Source organism: Sciurus vulgaris (assembly GCF_902686455.1).
Source record: "Sciurus vulgaris genome assembly, chromosome: 5".
In the NCBI taxonomy this organism is placed as follows: domain Eukaryota; kingdom Metazoa; phylum Chordata; class Mammalia; order Rodentia; family Sciuridae; genus Sciurus; species Sciurus vulgaris.
Window position 1 is genome coordinate 17,452,341 of NC_136465.1, and position 22,516 is coordinate 17,474,856.

At 43.3% G+C, this 22,516-nt stretch overlaps 1 protein-coding gene across 4 annotated transcripts in view; it reads left to right on the forward strand.

Annotated features, from left to right (window-relative positions):
- PSD3 (pleckstrin and Sec7 domain containing 3) overlaps positions 1 to 22,516 on the forward strand; it is a 593,519-nt gene that overhangs the window by 317,690 nt on the left and 253,313 nt on the right. The window lies entirely within an intron of this gene.

The following is a 22,516-nucleotide window of genomic DNA, read 5'->3' on the forward strand; positions in this document are numbered from 1 at the left end:
GGCATTTCTTGATTATAGATTTTAAGTTCATATTTCCAGTATTTTATAATGTAATGTGTGTCATTAGCCCATTGGTAGAAGAATTTTGCCTCCTCTGTTTGGACATTTTGTTACATAGTTTTAATAATAAAGAACAAAAAGAATATTAGGGGGAAAAAGACTAAGCATATTTTGTGGGAGACATAAGCATTGTGTTCAGCAGTCTTAGACCAACAGGTTTGTGCTTCACCTCTGCTCTTTAGTTTGTCCTGGAGTTAAGTTATGGAACTACTCTTGAAGCGCAGTTTCCTCCTCTGTCTGGTAGGAATGGCTGTGCTTAATGTGAAGGATGGGGGGAATGGACAGGGGCGCCATGCACAGAAGCAGTGACCGGTAATTTCTTCTGCACAAATAAAAAGCCCCGTAAACATGAGCATTCTGTTTATATTGTGCTTCCTCATGTCAGGCACATGAAGGGACCTAGAGGTTAGAGAAGGGTGGTGACGGGCTGGGAGCTGCGGATGTGCTCACCCTGTCAACTCCTCAGGGCTGCCGTGTGGCAGGTTCCAGGTAGCATCTCCCTCCCTGCCCCAGCCAGTCATCTGGGTATGTTAGTGTAAGTCATCAGCACCTGGCTTGTTGATGACTGCCGGTGTCATCCTTGAGTGTGGAGGGCTGTGCTCATGTACCTCAGAGGCGCAGGTGACCCACACGGGGAATAACAGGATTGCCAGAAGCTGGCCAGTGTTGCTGCATCCTTCCCTGGGTGCAGCTGGCCCTTCGAACGTGGAGGTGGCTGCTCTTCTAGAGCAGGTGTCGTGGCTTTGCTTGTCTCTCTTTGTGCTCCAGGAGTTGATAGCTGTGCAGCTGTATCAGTTTTTCAGTTTTTATTTCCTGGTCAGCCACTGTGGATAATAGTATTGTTTCCATAGTTACTGAGATTAATAGAAATATGTAAAAATTTCAAGCACAGAGTCAGTACTGCACATGTTTTGGCTTCTTCAGAAACTGCTCCAGGTTGCCTGTTACGGTCAGGGGAAAGTTCCATATCATTTGCAAGTAAGTCTGTTCACCCTATTACGCCTTGTACAGGTCTCAGGCCAGATCACTGTTTCTGAAACTGGTTTAATATAATTTTCTTGTGTTAGTAATCTATACTTTTTTTTTTCCTTCATAACTTTCCAGTGTGAGCTATAATCCTCATTGCTTTAAATTTTAATTTTGGTTCTGTTTCCAAAAAACATTATGAAAGGAATGCAGTGCCCGAGGTAACTCGCATTGATGTCCCTTCGATCCTGCTCCCCAAGGGAGCCTCCACTGGCATCTCCTAGTGTATCCTTGCAAGTCTGCAAGGGTAGTCTGCAGAGTCTGCGCAGTTCTTCTTTGGAACTTGATTTGAAACTGCTGTGTGGTGTGAAAGTACAAATGTGGTATGGAAAGTCCTGTCAGGTCTGCCAGCTCCCTGTGCAGCTCCGTTCCTCCCTGCAGTCCTGCAGGGGTCTGGAATGTTTGGGAGCCGCCTCACAGCTGGGTTGTGTCACTCGGAGCCTAATGTATTTGACACATCCAGACCTAGCCAGGCTGTCATGGGTCATATGATCCACCCAGAGTTCCTGCAGGGTGACCAGGGCTTGGATCTTTTAGTAGAGGGCTGGGTCTGAAAACCCTCTGACCTGAAGTTCTGGGGAGACAGACTGTTGAGTTCCAGCAGAGTTGTTAGTGTTGTTCAGCAGGCCTGAGGGTGTGGTGTAGTCAAGCCCTTTGGTCTGCTGTTGTGTTTGGCTTCTTGTCATCCATAGCACAGGGTGGGGATTAGCTGGAGGGTGCACTGAACATGGACTTGGAAGATGTGGGCTCAGCTTCCAGCCTTGGTGTTTACCAGCTGTGTGACCTTGGCCAAGGCTTCTTTAGTCCTCAGTTTCCTTTCTTGCAAAATGGATGTCTTGTGAGAGTGAAATAAAGTCATGCATGTGGAAGTGCTAGACTGCAGTGCTCTGTGGGTATATCTTCTTGGATTATTCAAAGGACAGTGGCTTGTCCTTGGATCTGGCTTAGGTGGACTGAGTTCTTTATGCTTTGGAGAAGGAGGGACAGCTGTCCAGTGGTGTTCTTGGACTTTGTCTCACTCTTTGTGGCAGTCTGGACTCATCCCTCCACCCCATCCCACCCCCGGCCCCTTTGGGTACTGGGCAGTGAACTCGGCTTCACACATGGAAGGCCAGGGCTTTCCCACTGAGCTACATCCCAGTCATTGCCTCATCTGTTCTTGGATGCTACTGATATGCCTAGTAACAGTATTCAGAGGGAAGAGGGCCATATTTTTTCTGTTTCCAGAATGTTCTCAAGTAAACCACTCTTGTTGATTCAGCAGGTCCTTAATGGAGGCCCTGGTTTTCAGTAGGGGGATATCTGAGAGCCTAGGTTGAACCAGTTCTGCTCTTCACCTTGAATTTCCCACCTGCAAAACTAGGTGTTGGACTGAAAGACCTTTGTGTGTGGGGAGCAGATGGTGACTATCTTACCTTCTGCTTTCCTCTACCTTGGTGAAATGCTTCATCTCATAGGACAATTTCTGCTTCCTTTTTAAAATTTCTTAGAAAAGTCATCTTAAAAAAAAAAAAAAAAAAAAAAAAAAAAAAAAGGCCGGAGACTTAATGAGGCTGGCTACACATCATACAGATGCCATGCTGTCTTCTGAGACCCAAATGTAACAGAGACCTTTTAAGTGTGACCAGGGTGTTGAGGGTGAGAATCAGACCACCCTGGCAATCCACTGACCTTGACATTACTCCATCCTGTGGTCACCCAGAGCTGATGGTCTTTGATCAGGGCCTCTGGTCTCACCTGTTTTGAGCTTTCATGGAGCTGAGATGACCTGAAGGTGTAATGAGTGTTGTGGCAGCGAGTAGCTAGAGCGGAGATGCCCATCGTGGAGAAAGAAAGACTGAACTGTCTTCCAGCTTGAGGTGGTAATCCCTGAGGGTGGGCTAGTGCCTTCTGCCAGGAGTACAGGACATGCTCACAGGGCTGTGGATCTGGTTCTTAGAATCGGGCTCCATGAAGGCTTTTCCTCCAGCTCTTCACCTATGTGTTGTTGAGCAGAGGAGTACATCTGTCTTGTGTGGACAGTGTAGTCGGCTTTCCCACGGCAAGGCTGCATTTCTAGGGGACAGAATAATAGGGAAACACTTGAACTTCTTCAGTATTTTACTACTAAAAGATAAGTGAGAGGACAGTTAAAAATGATCTTTACAGCATGCTATCCAGGAGGCTCAGGAATGGCCCTGGTAAGGAGAGATAATCGCTGGCCTCTAGAACTTGGGCATGTTAAGCATGTCAGCCAGGCCAAGTGTTAGGGACCCATGGAAAAATGTCCTCAATTCACCTAAAGAATTCCAGGAGTCATGGCTTCAAAAGGCAGAGGTCACAAGAGGAGCGTGGGTATGTGACTGTCTATTGATAGGAGTCGTCTGTGTTGTAGATCCTTTCAGTTGCAGTGTCTGTGGCAATTTGTTGATGAGAATTTGACACTAAATCCAACCATTTTACCTTGCATGCATTTTGTAACCAGTAGATTGTATTCATTTAATAGCTGTGTAAATGTTGCTTCAGGACTGGTTTGGCTAACAAGTTTAGACAGTCAAGAATATATGCCTAAAGAGTGAGTTGATGCATGGTGGGTTTGGCCTTACGTTTTCTGGCATCTTGACCTTGGGAAACTGTTGGGTCCATCCTCTGCTGTGACTTTGAATTCACCACTGATTTGACTTTATTGTGGAAATTGCATAGCTGAGCTTTTTTTCTAAAGCTTAAAAATGAGGGAACCACAGATTATCCACCTGAAACACAGCCAAAGAACGTGATTGCCATCTTTTTATCGAACAGCAAACTGCCCAGTTTGTTTCTCCACCTTCCCTGTGGGATCCTGCCTTTGTGCATTCTTCCCAAACCCAGGGTGAGTTTATTGGCCATTCTGGGGCACCAACCCAGTCCTCTGAGAGTTTGTCCTCCTTCCTAAAAATATTTGTAGCAAGAAAATATTTTACTGGGAAATTTAAGTGAATAAAAACCAGGTACCTACCACCACCACACACGCACACACCATTTCCAGAAACATCTACCCTGGGAACACAGGCAACACTTAACATTTGAGTCACGGTCTCTGTGGTTTGAAGCACCAACACTGTTATCTGCAGCTTTTCAGTTCCTGCTTGGCTAGGCTAGGCTAGACTGCCTCAGTGGGAGTTGGCCATCTCCTGAGTCAGCAGTCTTCTCCTGTGGCACCCTGGTCTCCTTGGGAGTCTCAGGGCTACACAGCCATGTGGCCAACTCTGGTGAGAGGCTAAAGAGATCCATCTGCAGGAGCTAGGTCACTGACCAGGGTGGGGATTCCCCCCGCTGCTGTGTGTTCAGTATCAGAATCCACTGGTCCTTGGTTGATGTGGAAGTGATTTCTATCTCGCGTTGCACTCTGTTGTTTGGAAATACACCTGGAGCCTTTATGATGCACTTGTATATCCACTTAGTTACGGACTGAATTGGACATGCCTTCTTGACTTTCAGAGCAGGTGCGGTCAAGGAAATAGCAGGACTCGGGGACTTTGACCTTTCTGATCTTAGGTGTTATGTGGCCAGTAGCTGTCCTCTTGGTGCCGTCACACAGTTCTTCACACCGTTCTCTCGATGGCATGTGTGTTCCTCCCTGCTCCTTCTGCCTTTTCTGCCTGTTGTGTCTGTATAGTAGCTCAGTCATCATGGATTCCCATTCTTGAATTTTTAAATGTACCCATGTGTCCCTTATCATTTCTCTGTCCTCAGTCTGTCCTACTAAACCTCCTTAGCCGCCCCTCATGGATAAGGATTTTAAGTTGTTATGCTTCTGTGGCCTTGGAATGTCTTAGGCCCGTGGGACACTGAGGATCCCAGGAGGGCGTCTCCAGACAGGGAAGACACAGGCAGTGGTCTTGTGTCTGCTGGTGGTGACACTAGTCACTGGAAGAGCACTGCACTGGAGGCCACTCGCCTTTATCTTCTGACCCTAGTTCTGTCTCTATCTGAATTTTCGATCTCTCTCTGAAGCTTTCTATATACTCATCTGGAGTGTGTAAATAATTCACATGGTGTATTCCAACTCCAAAAAATCCATTACTCCAAAAAAAAAATCATACTTTTCTGGCTTTTTCCATTGCCTCTTTGTGACCAATTAGGGTCTTATGTGCAGAACAAATTGAAAAACAATGAGGACACTGGAATTAGAGCAGCAGAATGCACCAGAAAGTTAGCAGCAGCAGCGCCCCTCATTTGCCCACGGTGGAGGGGGAGAGCACTTTCCGTTCTGTGGCCTTGTGTGGACTGCCCACGATGTTCTCTCCTGGAGGCAATGTCTACTCGTCCCCTTTCCCCATTCTGAGCTGACTGAGAGGAGACTCATTTGAAGCTCCAGTTTACCTTTTTGGGGGAGAACCCAGGGACCGTGGGAAGGTACAGTCCTGTTCCTTGAAGGTGCCTTATGGATGGCTGCACCTCCTCTGGCCCTGCTAAGAGGCCTTATTTGTTACACGGAAGCAGAAGTGTGAGCCATGCAGCTGAACTGAAGAGGATGTCGGAGGTAAGAGGTCCTGCAGTACTTTCCTGATTCTTAGTTATCCAGGCCGTGAGTACGTAGGTGGGCCCTGTGCTTAGGAGAGAGGGATTTCTTGCTTTAGAACTGAAGAAGAGCATGAGGTTAGCAGTTTGGAGGTGGGGCGGGGGCACGTTTCCTGTATTTCACATTAGTTCTGTAACTTTGGGCATGTCACCCGTTTCTGAGGCAGTCTCTTCAAAATGAAGTGGTCAGCCTAGGCAACTTTAGGGCCTTGCCCAGAGCCAGCAGCCACGAGCCTGTGATTTCCCTCCTCTTTGGCAAGACCGCTCGAGAAGAGTGGTGGTGAGGGAAGAGGAGTTGACCATTTGGGTTGGGCCTTAAATACAGCCTGAAACCCCTGAAAAGGCAGAGGTTGTCCTAATACCGGGGCAGCACTAAGTTCAGGTCCCACAAAGTGCTTTAAAATTGATCGTCCCTTTTTGTCCCTGTACTATTTTTGGCATTCCTTTCTCAAGACATAAGCAGTCTCTGACCCTTTCTGCTGGGAGCACAGCCTCCCAGAAACCACCGAGGTTCCCCTTCCGAGTTCCCTACCTCAGCAGTAGAACTTTGGAGCCATCCGCACCTTCACAAGGAAAAAGGGTCCCTCCAGGTTGTCAGCTTTTCTACCTTTCTGTGTCTTTGTTTTTCCTTCCGCAGAAGCCTCAAGGACATTCATTGTCCCACAGCCTGTGCTAACATCTGTTGGCCTTCAGGTTGAAATTTTGCACTTGAAATGAGGCTTAGCAAAGGAAGCATCAATGTTTGTTTCTTCAGAGAATTATTTGCTTTTGCTTTCTTGATAATGACAGTAACCAATCAAGACATTTGTATTCCTGCTGATAATGTTTCAGCACATGTGTTAAATTGCTAATTGGAGAATATTTTGTGGTCTTGAGGGAATTGGAAAATTGTGTTTTCTGTCCTTTGTTTGATTCCACAGGGCAACTATGTACTTGGCAAATTGCCTCAAGTTTAGATTAGAGGTCTACTGCAGGATGCCCCTCTCTCTAGTCCTGGAGAATGCTTGATTTAGGCTCATGCCACTGACTTAAGGGAATTGGATTAATGTGAATGAAGATTTTTACAGATACATTTAGCTATCTATGCTGTTGGTTAACAGAGTCAAAGGATTTCATCGATGCATGTTTTTTCATTAAGAAAACAGTTTCAGTATTTTCTCTGGTTAAATTTGTAGATGAGGTGACTCGTTGAGTGATTTGAGTCTCTTCCTTCTGCTGGTTCTTAGTGGATGTAACCATGAGGTCTGTGAAACTTCACCAGTGGGCAGCAGGGTTGGGGAGGAGAGAATCACAGGGCTCAGGGCCCCTATCTGTGACTAACGCAGCCAAGAGAGTCTGAGGTGGTGGTTGCAGGGCTCTGGTTGGGGAGTGTTTCTCTGCCGAGCTCCTTGCTGTACCCCTGGAAGTGACACCTGCTTATGTCACTGAATCTGGGCACACAGAGGACTATCAGTGGAATGGTGCAGCTGCTAGTGGCTCAGTGGACCTTGTTGACCCCAGGAGGAGGTGGGATTTCTCTACTGGTGTGACCCCTTTTCCCCCTCCTCAAAATAGCATATGTATCGGTGCTGCAAGCTTCCAGAAGTAATGTAATCCCAAATCCGAGTGGTAGTGATGAAACATGCTAGAAGCTACCTTTGGAGAAATATTCTAATAAACAAGATTTCATATTTTTACCTTGTTTTATCCTGATATTTTATCTCATATTTTTCCCCTGTTAGAATATAGGTACTCTTGTGCCTTTATTTAAATGATATTTTAGAGACTTTTGTAGGCCAGATTGTGAACTCATGGCACATGCTTTGAGCCATCCATGGCTGTGCATTCCTAGATCTGAGTTCAGAGTCTTTCCCACCAACGTGGCATGAACTGGTCATTGTAGCCAGTTTTGTATGGAACAGTTGTTTCAGATCCCAAATCCTGGAATGACGTCATTTTCTTTATACCCAGAGTAAATGCTATGCACAGTAGCTTGTTCTAGAATTCCGCTATACTGTTTTTCTCCTGAGTAAAATCTTCCATGGCAAAGGGCCCTGCTAGTGAACAGTTTTAAAAGTTAGTGTTTGTGTTTCTCATGTTTCTAGTAATCTTATTTTTCCAGAGAAAGCAGTGCATCTTATTTAAGGTGGGATAGAGGTTGTGGTTGAAACTGCAAACAAATTTGCCTAGCTCAGAGTGTTTTCAGTGGAAGTGATTCAATCTCGGTGTGGTTTGGGTTTAAGGGTACAGAAAGGAAGAGCTATAAATATGTTAGAGAGGAGGAGTATCTTCTTAAGCCAAGATAAAGTATATTCTAAGTTGTTTACATATAAGGCCTTGTACTAAAATGAGAGGAAATGTGGGCATTAATAGTTGACACCATTAGGCAAGTTTTCACTGCATGGAGACACAAGTGCATCTACCTCAGATCATTTATGTATATATGAACTAGAAGAGAGAAGAGATGAATCGTAGTTTGTACCCTTTTACCTCTTTTGATTTCTCAGGGACCCCTAGGGAAGAGGGGGGACTTCCTTCCTTTCTTTGATATCTTCATATTTGTAGAATGATCATGAGAACTTTTTTTTTTTTTTTTCCCTCCTGGGAACATACAGCTCTTACATGGTTTTGGGTAATTTCTATGAGTTAAAGAAAATGAAAATGAAAGTCTTCCCACAGTTGTTAAAATTTGGATTCCCATCAACCTAACCGCCAGACACTCTTCTTACAGGGCCAGGACTCTGCTGTAGGCAGAATCTTTAGTATGGTTAGGATGCTGTTTGTCGGTATCTGTATTTAATTCAGCTTGACCACACACACACACACACACACACCCCTTTAGTTCTTTGTAAATCATTATAGTAATGCCTGCTTTCTATGGTTGTAAGGATCAGCTGAGGTAACGCTTACCAAGGGCTTTCCACGGTGCCCGGAGTAGTCACACAGGGGACGTTGGTGTCGTCACTGTGATCCTCACCAGTCCTTGAAATACCTCTCTTTCACCCTGCTCTTTGGATTTCCTGTGATCACAGAGCTCAGATGAGCAACAGTGGATGGAACCTCATCCTCATGCCTTTTCCTGTCCTCTGTGCTCCTTTGCATTCTTTTTGGTGCCCCTGGGTCCAGGGTGCTAGGTGAAGATTGAATTTATATCTTGAAGCTCTTGTTAAGTGGGGAGAGCCCCACTGGATATAGGTTCTCTGCAGAAATCTTCCTAAAACCTCTTATGTTACTTTATTATACAAAGGTGGGACTGGAGGAGAAAGTGGAGAAACTCGGTCTGGCTTAAATTTTAGGTGTGGTGATTCTGGTTCCTTATGCTGCAACTTGTCTGTCAAGAGTAGTGCCTTTTGACGATGGAACCTTGTACCCCTTCTAATGACTTTATTGTTTAATAGCTGGTAGCAGGGCGACAGGCTTCTTGAGTGGTACATTGTGGAAAACACATGGAAACGGAGTATTTCCTTGTGTTAAGTTAGATAATAGGAAAAGGTACGGGTCTCTGCTCAAGGAAAATTCATGCCTGGGTGTCTGTGTGTCCTGGCAGAAGGGGACTTGTAAGGATAGGCCCCCATATCTTGATTGCATGAGGCTTTCTTTGATTGGTGTCCTGGTGTCCTGGTACCTCCTGCATCTAACACCTGTATGGGAGAGCTCTCCTTGACTGATTGTGTGCGGGATTTGAGTATTAGTAAAAGCAAACAATTTCGTGAGAATCTAAAAACAAAATATCCAGATTGCTCTGAAACAAAGCACAGAAGTTTTTTCCTTAAGTTCCTGCTGAGGACATTTTTATGTCAAACTACTAAGTAGCCTGTAACACATAAAATGGTATGTAACTTTGGAACTGTGCATGCATGGGTTGCTTTGGGTTTACGGGGATTTGGGGTTTTGGTCCAGGCTGCTCTGGTTGTGGGACAAATGCCAACTTGTGTGATCCTTAGCAGACTCAAGTCTTGTGTGTCTGGTACTTCTTCCTCCCTGGTACTTCCAGTGTGTCTAGTACTTCCTTCCTTCCTTCAGAGAAGGATGGTGAAGTCTTAAAAATTGTTGGCCTTGGAAACAGCAGAGGGTCTTGTACCGCTTTCTGCTTCTGTGGTCAGTGGACAGTTCTTTCCTGCCTCATCATTGGTCTTGAATGTTCTGTGGGTCTGTGTTTGTGCCTTTAACTGAGAGACCTTTTTAAGTAAGGAAGAGCTCCCACTTTTATCACCTGGCTGACAGTGGAGCTGCTTTGTTGGAAGCTGACCTGGGGGGATGCTGCTCTCGTCCTCACTAGGAATGCATAACGCATTTCTCCCTCCTATCCCTGAGTGCCAAGCATTCATGCATAGCGACCATAGCAGGTAGGACAAGTCTACCAGGCCACCCAGTTAGTGTGGCTACTTCCTAACTTCCTCAGGCAGGAATTGTCATGGCTGGCCACAGGCTCACCAGGCAGTTTTGGTTGTAAACTTGACTTTTACAGAACAGAAACCATGGAACTTTGTTTCGTTTTCTGTCCTCTATTTAGGTTCTTGTTTTGGTACTTTTAAAATAGCACATCGTATTCTAATAACCTTGTCAGGTATAGTAGACCACAGTAGAATGTTGGAGTTGGAAGACACATTCATCTTGTTCCTCTCCCCGCTGCGCCTGACACACACACACACACACACACACACACACACGTGCAGATGGATATACTGAGGCCAAGGAAATGGGGAGAATTGTTTGAAGTCACACAGTTAATGGTGACTTTGGAACAAGATTTGAATTCTCTTCTTTGTATGTCCTGCTGTTCCAGAACGTCATCACCACCTGACCGTGCTTAGTGGATCTGCTGCACCACGCTGGAACCTCAGAAGGGAGGTGCCACAGCAGTAGGGCAGGGTAGGGTCAGGCTGCCTGGATGCACTCCCAGCTCGTCACGCTGCTTCCTTGTGCCTCATTTCCATGGTCAGGTGAACATATGCTTCATAGGGTTGTGAAGATTAAAAGCCTTCCTGCCCGTAGAAGTCTCAGGACAGCAACTGACACACCAAAAGTGCTTAATACATGTTAACAATCATTTTGGCCTGAATGTTTTGAGTGGCAGTGGGGAGAAATTGGAGTCCATTGTGAATCTCACCAAAAGGTCTGACAGCCTGGGCAGACCAACTTAGGGCTGGTTGAAGGTGAGTGGAGTGTACACCACCTGAAGTTCTCAGCTCTCTGGCTTATGCACTTGGTGATCACATTCCTTTGAAATACTGAAGAGTAATTTTGCTCAAGACCAGAGGACAAAGGGATTAGCAGTAGGATCCTTAAAGGTGCAGAAGGCCAACTCCTTTCTACTGAGCACGAGCCAGCATTCTGTTCCTCCGTGTAACAGTGTCAATTATCACGTGGCACTGCAGAATGTGGGGGGAGAGAAAAGTTTTTATGGCACGATGGCACTGCCTTGTCTGTCTCTGTGAATGATGTGGGTGAGACAACCACAAAGTATTGCTAAGTAACTACCACAGCCATCAGTGCAGGGCCATTGGCTGTGTGGGAGGCAGGAAAAACACAGTGTGGAGCTGGTTTGTGTCATCACTGTCTCACGGGAGAGCTCCCACCAAGCTCAGGTCCTGTTTTGTGGGATGAGTAAGGCAGTGGGGGATGAGCCTGTCCTGCTGGAGCTCAGAGTTGAGTTGATCTGCGGTGGGTGATGCTGGCGCCCAGGGGTGTGTTCCAGAGCCGCTGGGACTGTGGAGCCATCAGAGGAAACTGTTGTTTTTCCCTGGGTGAGCAGCCCTCGCTCCTGCTTCCGTTTGCAGAAGTGCCTCTCCTGCTGTGGCTGGCCAGTGCCCATCGCTCCTCTTCACTTTGCTGTAGCAGATTCCACCTTAAAGGACCAGAGGAGTGAGGAGGAGCTAGTAGGTGGTGTTTCCTCCAGGAAGGAGAAGCCAGGAAACTGCTTTTGACAGTAGCTCTTTCAAGAGGAGAACTTGGCCCTACTGTGCATGCTGGCTTTTTTCTTCCAAGCCTAAGAAAAGTGGTTTCCTTTATAACTACTGAAACATTCAGTGAAGTTTGGGTCTATAAATTCAGTGGAGAAAATGAACTTGGAGTAGGGATGTCTTTTCTCTCCATACTCTGATGAATTAATTGTGCCAGAAAGTGACACTAACCCATCAGAAGACTTGTAAGTGTACAAATACTCTGAAGTTAGGATCCTGGGAAGCTTTTGCAGTTCTGGGTAAGACAAGGAGCAGCAGCCTGGCAGTTTGGTAGAGAGCAAAGGAAGTGGTGTTTTGAGACTTGGTTCTCTTTTCCAGGGCCTCTGCATTCTGCTTGTTGGAATGTTGCTTTTGAGTTGTCTGCCTCTCCATTAGTAGGATAAGCCCATTTCCTCAGTCTTTTCATTTGTAGAACATTCAGAGACTGCTTGAGATTACTGAGAAATAAGACCTAATTGCAAGAGCTTTTGGAAGTGCAGTTCACTGAAGTAGGTTGTGAGCTATTGGAGGCTTGCTTTTGTTGAGCATTTATTTTTTTGAAATTTTGATTGAACTTTGGTTTGTGTGTACTTCGATTTGCTGTTTCTCTAACTCCATCTTTTTTTTGTTTTTAAGGACAGGATACATATATTGAATAATGATATTTAGATTTGCTAATTACAGAAATGTTTTCGGAGAGCAGGAAAGACAAAGGAGGGAGGGTCAGACTATTTCCTTTCAAGGAAACACATGTTCTTTACTTGCCAAGAGGGGTATGGTGACATGACCTTTAGGTTATCTTTCATATTTGAGTTTCTGATCACATCATGAAGCCAATAGCACTCCATGTTATCAAAATTAATGTTCTTGGATTATTTGAAGATTATTGGAGAAATCAGAAACCCTGCTCAGGGATGTTGGGTGATTTTAGGTGTGAGCTATGTCAGATGGCACAGCATGATTTCACTGTTATTAACCAGTTAAGCCATATGATTCATTTGATAGATGAGATAACTCAAGACCGTTCATAATTATGCTCTTTACTAGAGAGATTGGAGGGCAGTGTCTGTACAGTCAGTCTCTATTATCTCATTTCCAGTGACTCTTCCTTCCCCAGTAGCTGTCTGCCTGATGCGCAGCACTATGTCTCGAAGATAAAGCCAGGTGTGGATCTGGTTGAGGTTAGTGGGAAGACATCCTTAATCTTTTTTTGGACACAATATCTTTATTTTTTATGTGGTGCTGAGGATCAAATCTAGTGCCTCACAAATGTGAGGCAGGCACTCTACCACTGACCCATACAGCCCAACTCCAGCAACCTTGTTCTTAACCTATGAAGACATTGGGGCTGACCAGAGTGCTTTTAGAGTTGTCTTCTTGTTTGATTGACAAAGGTACATTTATGGTCTTTTGCCAGTTAGTAATGAAGTATCAGGAACTAAATGGAAACCTCCATGCTGTCCTGGTTATCTATGAGAATTGCACTATTAGAACTGAGAGGAGGAGCATAATCAGTTTCTTTTAGAGCCCATTCTGATTTTTATTGAGCTCACTCCTCCTGAGCTCTGTATATGCATGCCAGTGTTTATTTTACCTGGTTAATGTTTTTGATGACATTTATGTGGAAGGATTTGAGTTGCTTGTGAAGATACGGTGTCATAGTATTGGCATGTGTCCCGAAGATGTGTTCATCACAAAGCAGTGAAGCCTCAGTGGTGAGCTGGCCCCTGGCCAGTGTGTGGCCAAGAGCCTTGTCATGGCTAGTTAAAAGATACCACATTTCACTTTGGGTATCTTTTGAGTATCTTTTACTTTCTGGTTCTTGATTTTTGCATGTGGTATGCTGTCCATTGGATTTTAAAGATTATATGTGTATGTCTATAACTACTAAGATTGTTTCTAGTTTCTGAGTATGACTCCTCTCACCCCTGCCTTGTAGGTGTCTGTCCTAGTTCCTTTCTTGCCCTCTGGAATAGTCTGGATATGTAGTAAAAAGCATTACATTCGAATCCAGCCAGAACTGAAAGAACTTGATTTGAATAAGATATGCATACATATTTAAAATAATTGAAACACCTAAAAATGAATTTGATTCATAGAAGGGATATATATATATATATATATATATATATATATATATATATTCATTGAAGACACCTGGAAAAACACAAAGAAGTAAATTTATTAGCCAATCAGAAAATTGGTATTGTTACCATTTCAGCATACGCACATCCAACCTTTGAGTGTGTGTGTTTGAATGTACATGTGCACAGAGATAAAATCTACACGATTAATGCCTGTGTGGTACTCTATGGTGTAAATGCATCAAGTTACATAAGTGCTTCCCAAAGTATGGTTCAGACACCATTGTCATATGAGATAATTATAAGGGAATATATGAATGAGTGTGTTTGATTTTAATAGTTATATATTCATTCTAATGTGTATTATAAAACTACAACTAGCACATCAAACATATGATTTTGTGGTTACAATTACTTCAGAAGGCCTTTAATGTTGGGAGTATCCAGCCTCATTCATTAGGCAATTTCACTAGGTCTCCGTATCCCCCATATCAGCAGTCTGGTCAGCTTTTTCTCTAAAACTCATGAAAAGCAATTCAAAATAAACTGTTAACCACTCCTGATGCCACCATGATCTCTGAGGCACTGTGGCTTATTACAGTATCGTTTTTGCTGTGTCCTACTTCAGTCTTTTCTCAATTAGTTGGCTTCCTATTCTCACCCAGAGGAAAAGCCAGTTCTTATCATGACCTGCAGGTTCCTGCATGCCTGGTCTGCCCCTGTCCACACCCCATACCTCTGTGACGTCATCTCCTCCCATTGCTCACTCTGCTTCAGTTGCATGGCTCTGCCCGCGTTGAGCACACTAGACTTGCTCTATCCCAGTCTGGCCCTTGCTCTCCTTTCTTCCTACAGGAAGTCTCCTGACCTGCCCCTCCATGTCACATTTTTTAAAGGTTCCTTTCTGGGGGCACTTAACCTGGCAATCCTCTGTAAGATTAAAACTTTCTTCCCTCCAGAGCCTCATATTCCCCTTGCCTGCTTTATTTTTTATTCTTAGGCATATCACTGTCTGCCCTCTCATCCAGAAAGAAAACTCCACGGGGACAGGAACTTTGTCTGTTTTGGTCACTGCTAAACCTTGAGCTCTTAGAACAGTTCCTAGCACATAGTAGGTACTCAGTGAACACTCAGAGTAGGTTAAATAAAATCACAAGCTGACTTAACGAATATTAAGTCAATCAACTCATGGGGCCCAGGGTTTGCCAGTCATGAAGGTGATGAATGGTGGTTGAGAAACATTGACAGATAATCTTTAATTTTATTTCTTTTGTGTTCTTATTATAAATAGCACTGCAGTAAATACCCTCAAGTAACTTTTTGTGTATTACATTTGTGATTATTTCCTTAAAAATGCATGGTAGTTGCTGCTGCTTGGGATATGCACATTTCTAGTTAATGAAGCGAGAATGTTTGTCAGTTTGTGCTTCTGTCTCCAGTATATGTATGCCTGTGTTTCTTCCCACACCTCACTCTACTTTATCAACCATTTCTGTCTTTGCCAGTTTGACAGCTGACAAAGCAATCTGGATGTCTTGACTTACACTTCTTTGATATGGATGAGCATTTTCCACACGTCTAGTTCTCATCTGTTTTGTTTATTGCTTGCTCACATCTGCTTTGTTCCAGATTCTGGTTGCAGTGAACTGAAAACCTACTTGAATTAGTTTTTGTGGATGGATAGCACAGGCACCTGGCTTGTGTCTAAGGACACAAGGCAAAGGGCAGGCAGACCTCCCATGGACAGAACAGGAGGACCCGCTGCTGTCATCTCTGCCCCTTTTTTTCTTTGTATGCTAGATTTTTACTTTTTCTTATCCATCTTTTATCTCCCATAACTCTCTATTCCACTGGTGTTGGTGTGCCTGTCACTTAGTTTCAGCTCCTACGTTATGTGATCTGTTAGTGCTGCTACCCGTCATAGTCTAAGTGCCATGGACACCTGCATCCCGTATTTGTAGGCATGAGCAGTGTATTGGCTTGGGTTCATCAGGTGGCCACTCCTGGTCCGTTCAGCTGAGATCTGGATGGGGGATGAGGTACCTGGGTTCTGTTCCTTCCAGGAATTGTGGATGAAGCAGCTTCTCTAGCCAGGACACAGTGACTAGAATGTTCAGGGAAGAATCTTGCCCATTTATTGATGTGGCGTGTTGATTTTTCTTTTATGAGTATCCCAAAGTCATTTACGTGTGAATGGTAGTGTTGTCTTTTGTCTAATGAGTGTTTTTCTCTCCATTTATCCTTTTAATTTTGGTGGGTAGTGTTCTCATCTAATTAAATCTGCAAGTTAAGTCATGATGTCTGCCAGTATAAAGGTTAGAGTTACCTTCTCTATACAGAAATTGTACATTCAGCTTTTCTTCTAGTTTTTTCTGGTTTTATTTTTTATGTTCCCCTTGAATTTTATTACATTTTAAAGGGAGTTGGGAGAGAATTGAATATTGAATGTAGGAGCATAATATTTGTATTAGTCAAGGTTCTTTAGAGGAACAGAACTGATAGGAGGTGTATAATGATAAGAGGGGATTTATTAGGTTGGCTTATGTAATCAGAGGCTGAGTGGGCCCACTGTGGCCCTCTGCAGGCTGGAAAGCCAGGGAAATGGGTAGCTGCTCAGTCCACAGAGGCCTCAGGACAGGAGGGACCAGTGACATAGCCTCAGTGTGAGGCTGAAGGTCTCGGAAGCTCCCTGAGAGTTGCTGCTGCAGAGCCTGGTTCAAGGGCTGAAGGCCTGGAGTGTGGTGTCTGCAGGTGACAGCAGCAGAAACACTCCAGCCCCCAGCAAGTCAGCAGCCCACACCTGCACTGACCTGCTGCCCCCTCTTTCACCTTTTCCTTCCATCTGGGCCTCTCGCCTTTTGTGTGGTGGCGTCCTGGTTGAGGGCAGGTCTTTTCCGCTCGGTTCACTGGTCCACATGTCCATCCCACAGATATGCTCAAAAGTACCCTTCACCGATTTTCTAGGCATCCCACAATATAGTCAAGTTGACAACCAGAATTAACCACCAGTGTTTGTTTAGTTCTCATTTACTCTTCTTGGCAGAATCTTGAAGCTTTATTTTAGTTCGATAGTTTTCTTTATTTCTAGCTACTTTGTACATTTTATTCTTGGTGGAGATTTATTTATGTACTCCATTTGGTACTACATAGTTTATTAGTGCTGTTCTACTTTTATAACTGAGTACTAGTTCTGACTTAACACTTTTGGGCTTTACATGTGAACAGTTAGATTATCTACTAGTGGTTGTTACTATTTCTACTTTTTCATTTCTTTATTATGGTAGATCTTTTAGAATGAAGAAAATAATGGGGGTGGGTTGAGTAAGAGAAATGGAAGCACTTTGGATTGTGTAGAGGGAAATGGGGCGGGAGGGAATGGCAGAAGGAAAGATAGTGGGCTTAGACGTCATGACCCTAAGTACATGTGTGATTATACAAATGGTGTGAATCTACATCATATACAACCGTAGAAACGAAAAGTTGTACCCCATTTGTGTGCAATGATCAAAATGCAGTGTGTAAAGAATTAAAAAAATAAAAGATTGGGACAAAATAAAGGTAGTTGTGTACCCAAGCCTAAAGGAAAGAGGGTAGGTCTAAAATAAAGTACATATTCTGTCAAAAAAAGAAAATAATAATTGTAGTAGTAGAATGTGGTACCTGTCTTCTACTGTTGTATTTCGTTGATGAGAGTTATACTGACTAGATAGAATGCTTTTGTGACTTAGGAAATACAGGTAAACTCAACTGCTAGAAAATTCACCCTGGCCTAGTGATCTCTCCACTGGCTGGTGTTGGAGCTTGACATTGCACTCATTGGTCACTTGCCGTTGAAAGCTTTGTCTCTCCAGAAGTCACTGTTATTTTTCCCACTAGCACACCATAAGTGCTAGTGTAGCATGTCATGGATTTTGTTATGTGACTGCTTTCTAATAATTGATGCTGGTTTATTACGAAAGTGGACCTTATTGAGAAAGGAGTGAAAGGGTTTTGGTGGCGATGTCTGCAGAGGCCTTCATAGTGAGACAGCTGTACCTCTAGCTTCACATGTTTGCTGGTTCTGTGTTCCACACATCTCCTCACCTCCATCCCATAACCTTCAGCCCGAGCTGCTTTTCGAACGTCTTGCTCTCCTGTCTGCAACTTTCCTGTTTACCCCTGCTCTTCACATCCTGGTCCTTGGTGTTGGCTCCAGTGTCACTTTCTCAAAAAGGCTGATTTCCTTGGACCGGGTTTTGTGTTCTCTGTGCTTCTAGTGCAAATTGTATTTTTTTAAAATAACATTACTATAATTACTTTTAAAAATCATCCTTCATGGCTACTCATTGTTAACCGTGAACTGCAATGGCAGAAGAGCACTCTGCCTTGATGGCCATTGTTCTTACACAGAAGTAGTCACTCCGTAAGCATGTCCTCAATTGATGGTTAAGAAGGGATGGAGGATAGTGCTTGACGAGTTATCAGTGATGGAGAGACTGCAGGGAACCAGCTTGGTGGGCCGGGCAGGGAGGAGGTGGCTGAGTTGAGAAGGGTCAGAGCACCCTGTGCCCGTGCCTGAAGCCTTTCAGCAGTGCCCGGATCCAAATGCGCATGTTGAAGGCAAAGCCTGCTTTTTGCTTACTGGAGCTGTGCGGAGCGTAGAGGGATTTGAAAGGCAGTTTCCCACATAGATGAACTCTATGGCACGAAGAAAATACAACCCTATGCTTTATGCTTTTATCCTTTAATTTCTTTGCTCTTCAGGGTTGCAGTAATGCATCCACTGAGCTTTTACAGCATCTAAAATGGCAGGCTGGCTCATGAAGTTCAGGAACTCCACCTATAACAAAGACCATATTTTAAAAGCTAGAGGAGAAAAGGACAGTAGGAGAAAGAAACCACAAGCGTATATACTTAGTTACCACTTGGTACTCTTTCCTTGGCAAAAGAAAGGAAGGTTTGCTTTTGTGAACCTAGATGGTACCAATTAATGAGAATATTTCCAGATGTGAATAAAAGATGACATACTTCTAAACTTTCTCGAGGTACGGTAAACTTACCTTCTTTCCCATATCTGTTTTTCATATTAGTTCCATTATTGTAAATTGTAGACTTTGAACTCAGAACTGGGTGTGAACCGGAAGATCAAATACATTCTTCGTTATTTTCTGTATCATTTATTCATACTGTTTTATGAGAAAACCCGTTCAGTATGTTTTCCTGAGGATTGAACTTATAGAATTGAAAACAAATACATGGTGATAGAGCTGATTTAATGTGAAATTACTATATAACCAATAACATTAAGCAAGTCGAGGCTGGTATTGGCGACTGGGCTGATTTGGTGCTGTGTTTAAGGAGGGCAGTTGTAGAACTCTGCTAGGTTTCAGTCCTTTCACTTTATGGATGAAGAAACTGGGATGTTTGGCAACTTGCTTGGGGTCGGGCAGCTTTTTGACTTCAGACTTGGACTAATAATAAGAACCACACTGCTGCATGGACTTGATTTAGATACCACTTGTATCCCATTTTACAGAAGAACAAACTGAGGCACAGAAAAGGGAAGAAAGTTGCCCAACCGCGTGCACCTGGCAGTTATCAGAGCCCGGATTTGAACAAAGGTGGTCTGGGTCCCAAACCCTTGCTTTTAATGGGCTAAGTTATTTTGTCTGCCCTGGGCCTTCCTGACCAGCAGTCCAGTATCCCTCCTCCTTACCATGTTGCCACTTAGGATTGTTTCAGAGTAGCTCCTTCCCCAGTCAGTGGCTCCTGTAAGATGTTTTCTATAGCTTTTCCCAAAGAGATCATGCTGTGTCCTCAGAGATGGTTTTGGTTGAAAAAATCTGGTGTGTGATCAAGGGACTCTAAAACTGGAAAGCCTGCCGCAGGCAGTGGGAACAGCTCCTGAAGGACAGCCGTGCCTTTGAAGGGGCAGAGTTTGGTCATGGCTCAGTCTTGCTCTGTCCTTTCTCAACCATGGAGTCCTTAGTTAACTTTTTTTTTTTTTAATAAGAAGACCAAAAGTCAAAAAATGAAAGTGACTGATGATACAGTAGCCAAAAGGTACTGAAACTTATTAAATATATAAATATCTGTTCTCTGCTTTGGATGGAAAGACATAATTTGTTATTTATTTTTTAACTGGCATTATCCATCAGTTTTGTGTCCTCGAGGGAAATAGCTAAAAGGGATGCCCAGGGACTTTGGTGTATAAAACTTGTTGAAGGCAGGATTTACCCACAGGGGACTGTTTTCGATATGGCCCATTAAGTATTTATAACGAGATCACCCGACAGAACTTGAGCACGTTCCAACAGTGGCACTTACAGAACCCAAGATTGTGATGTCCTTGGAGCTCGAGGGTCTCTGGGATTCAGGGGACTTTCACTCAGTAGAAGTCATTAAGACTTATTGTCTCCAGAGCTTTCTGGGGGAAAAAATAGTTGCATTTTTTTTCCTGCCTGATTCAGTAAAATGATAGCCTTTTAAAAATTTTGCTTACAAAATGGTAGTAAAAATGTATCCCAAACTTTGGAGCATCTTATAATTCATCTTATGTTATTTTATTTCAATGCAGAATTAAATAAGTGCCCTGTTAGAGGCATAACAAAGATGCTGTGGGTTGTAAAGTGACATCAGTCACGACTTCGGGTAGACTTCATAGAAGCTCAGGATTTGAGCTTTGAAGAGTGGGTAGATTCCATGTGCTAGAAAAGAGGAAGGGCACTCGGAGCTAAGAAAACCATCTCATGAGCAAAGAGGCTGCATTGTGCATGGGGGAAATTGTGGTGAATCAGGTTCAAGACTGGCTCAGCCAGATGGAGCAAATCTGAGAGTACCGTCTAGCAACTGGGTGGTAGGCACCAATTCTGTAGGCACTGGGATGTTTTTGAGAAAGGCAGTGACATCCATTCATGCTGTGGGAGAACTCTGGAAGAATGGAGTTGGGTCAGAAAGGAGAGTAGAGGTCCTTTGGTGCTGGGTGGTGTCTGAAGACTTCAGGTTGCTATATAATCTTAAAACTCCATTGCCTCTATTTTTGAGTAAATTTTTCTTAGCTTTTCTACAATATGAGATCTGCTGGTTTTATTTTAAATATTAGGCCCTTTATTGTAAAGAAAAATATGCCTTGTCAAAAGAAGTTTGTAAAAAATTGTGAACAAGATGGCTTTCTTCTGTTATCAGAGCTCGAGTATAATCACTTGCACTTGGTTGTTATAACCTTGTGAATGGATTTGACTTTTAATAATGAGCATTTTGGGGATTTTTCATTTTTTTAAAATTATTTTTTATTTAGCTTTTAATTTTTTATAGACTACATTTTGATTCATTGTACACAAATGGGGTACATCATTTCTTTTCTATCGTTGTACATGATATAGATTCATACCATTCGTGTAATCATACATGTATATAGGTCATTCCACTATTTTTCATATCCCCCCCTCATTTCCTTCTACATAATCTAAAGTTCTCCATTCTTCTCTCATTCCCCACCCCCTATCCCCATTATATATCATACTCCACTTATCAGGGAAAACATTTGGCCTTTGGTTTTTTGGGCTTGGCTTATTTCACTAGCATGATATTCTCTAATTGCATCCATTTATTTGCAAATGCCATAATATTACTCTTCTTTTTGACTGAATAGTATTCCATTGTGTATATATACCAGAGTTTCTTTATCCATTTATACCCAAAGAACCTAAAATCAGCAAACTACAGTAACACAGCCACATCAATGTTTATAGCAGCTCAGTTCACAATAGCTAGATTGTGGAACCAACCTAGATGCCCTTCAACAGATGAATGGATAAAGAAACTCTGGTATATATACACAATGGAATTTTTCATTTCTAATACACACCCCAAAGTCTTAATGGAAAAACCAGCAACTATAAGGCTATAGTAAATTCTACATAATGGCTCATGCTTGTGATACTGGTTATGTGGGAGGCTGAGGCAGGAGGATGGCAAATTCAAGGCCAGTCTGCAACTTAGCAAGACAGTGTCTAAAAAATAAAAAGGTCTAGGGGTGTAACTCAGTGGTAGAGCATCCCTGGGTTCAATCTCCAGTTCAAAACAAATAAAAATCAGTTTTGTAAGGGAATTTTTGGCTGCTTCTATAGTTGATTTTAGAAAAAGTAGAAGGGTAGGATATGAGAATGATGTTTCCTCTGGCAAATCTGTGAAGATGAAATTACCATGAACCAAGGAGTCACAGGGCTAGGTTTATGACTCTACTGCCTGCAACTTTTAATTATGTGATTTAAGGAATATCTGATTAGCCTCTGAGTCTTTTATTGTAAAATAAGTATAAACCTTACAAGGAGTTTATGAGACCCAAGTGATTTAATTACGTGAAATATCAGGGTTTCTTATTTTAAAGTCAGACATATCATCTACTGCCTTCCAAAAAAAGTCAGACTTACATTTATTTTGGTTTAAAGCTGGCTGACTTGTTCTACCCGGTTGTCCAAGTCCGAAGTCTTGAAGTTCACCTCAGTTCAGCCTCACCTTAGCGTCCCATATGTAATCACAAAATTCCAGCAGTGTGACTTCTTTTCACCATTCTTCTCTGTCTGCTCTGTATTCATACTTCGTGTGGAGCCCTTTCATCTCCCCTGGATTTTGCAGTGATCTTCTAAGTGAACCTGTATCTTCACCTGTCTCGCCCTCTGTATTTTCTTGACTCTGTTTTAAGCTCTTTGTAAGTTCCAACTCATTTCATCTAGACACTTTCTGTAATGTCACTTAGTTACCTCTCTCACACCTGATCATTTTTTCTTACCCGCTTTTGATCTTTCCCTGGTTCCATTCCTAAGCACCCCACACCCACCTCTTGCTGTCCTTTCTCCACCCTGTAATCTAGCGACACTGGCCTATTGCAGTACTTTGGGCGAGCCC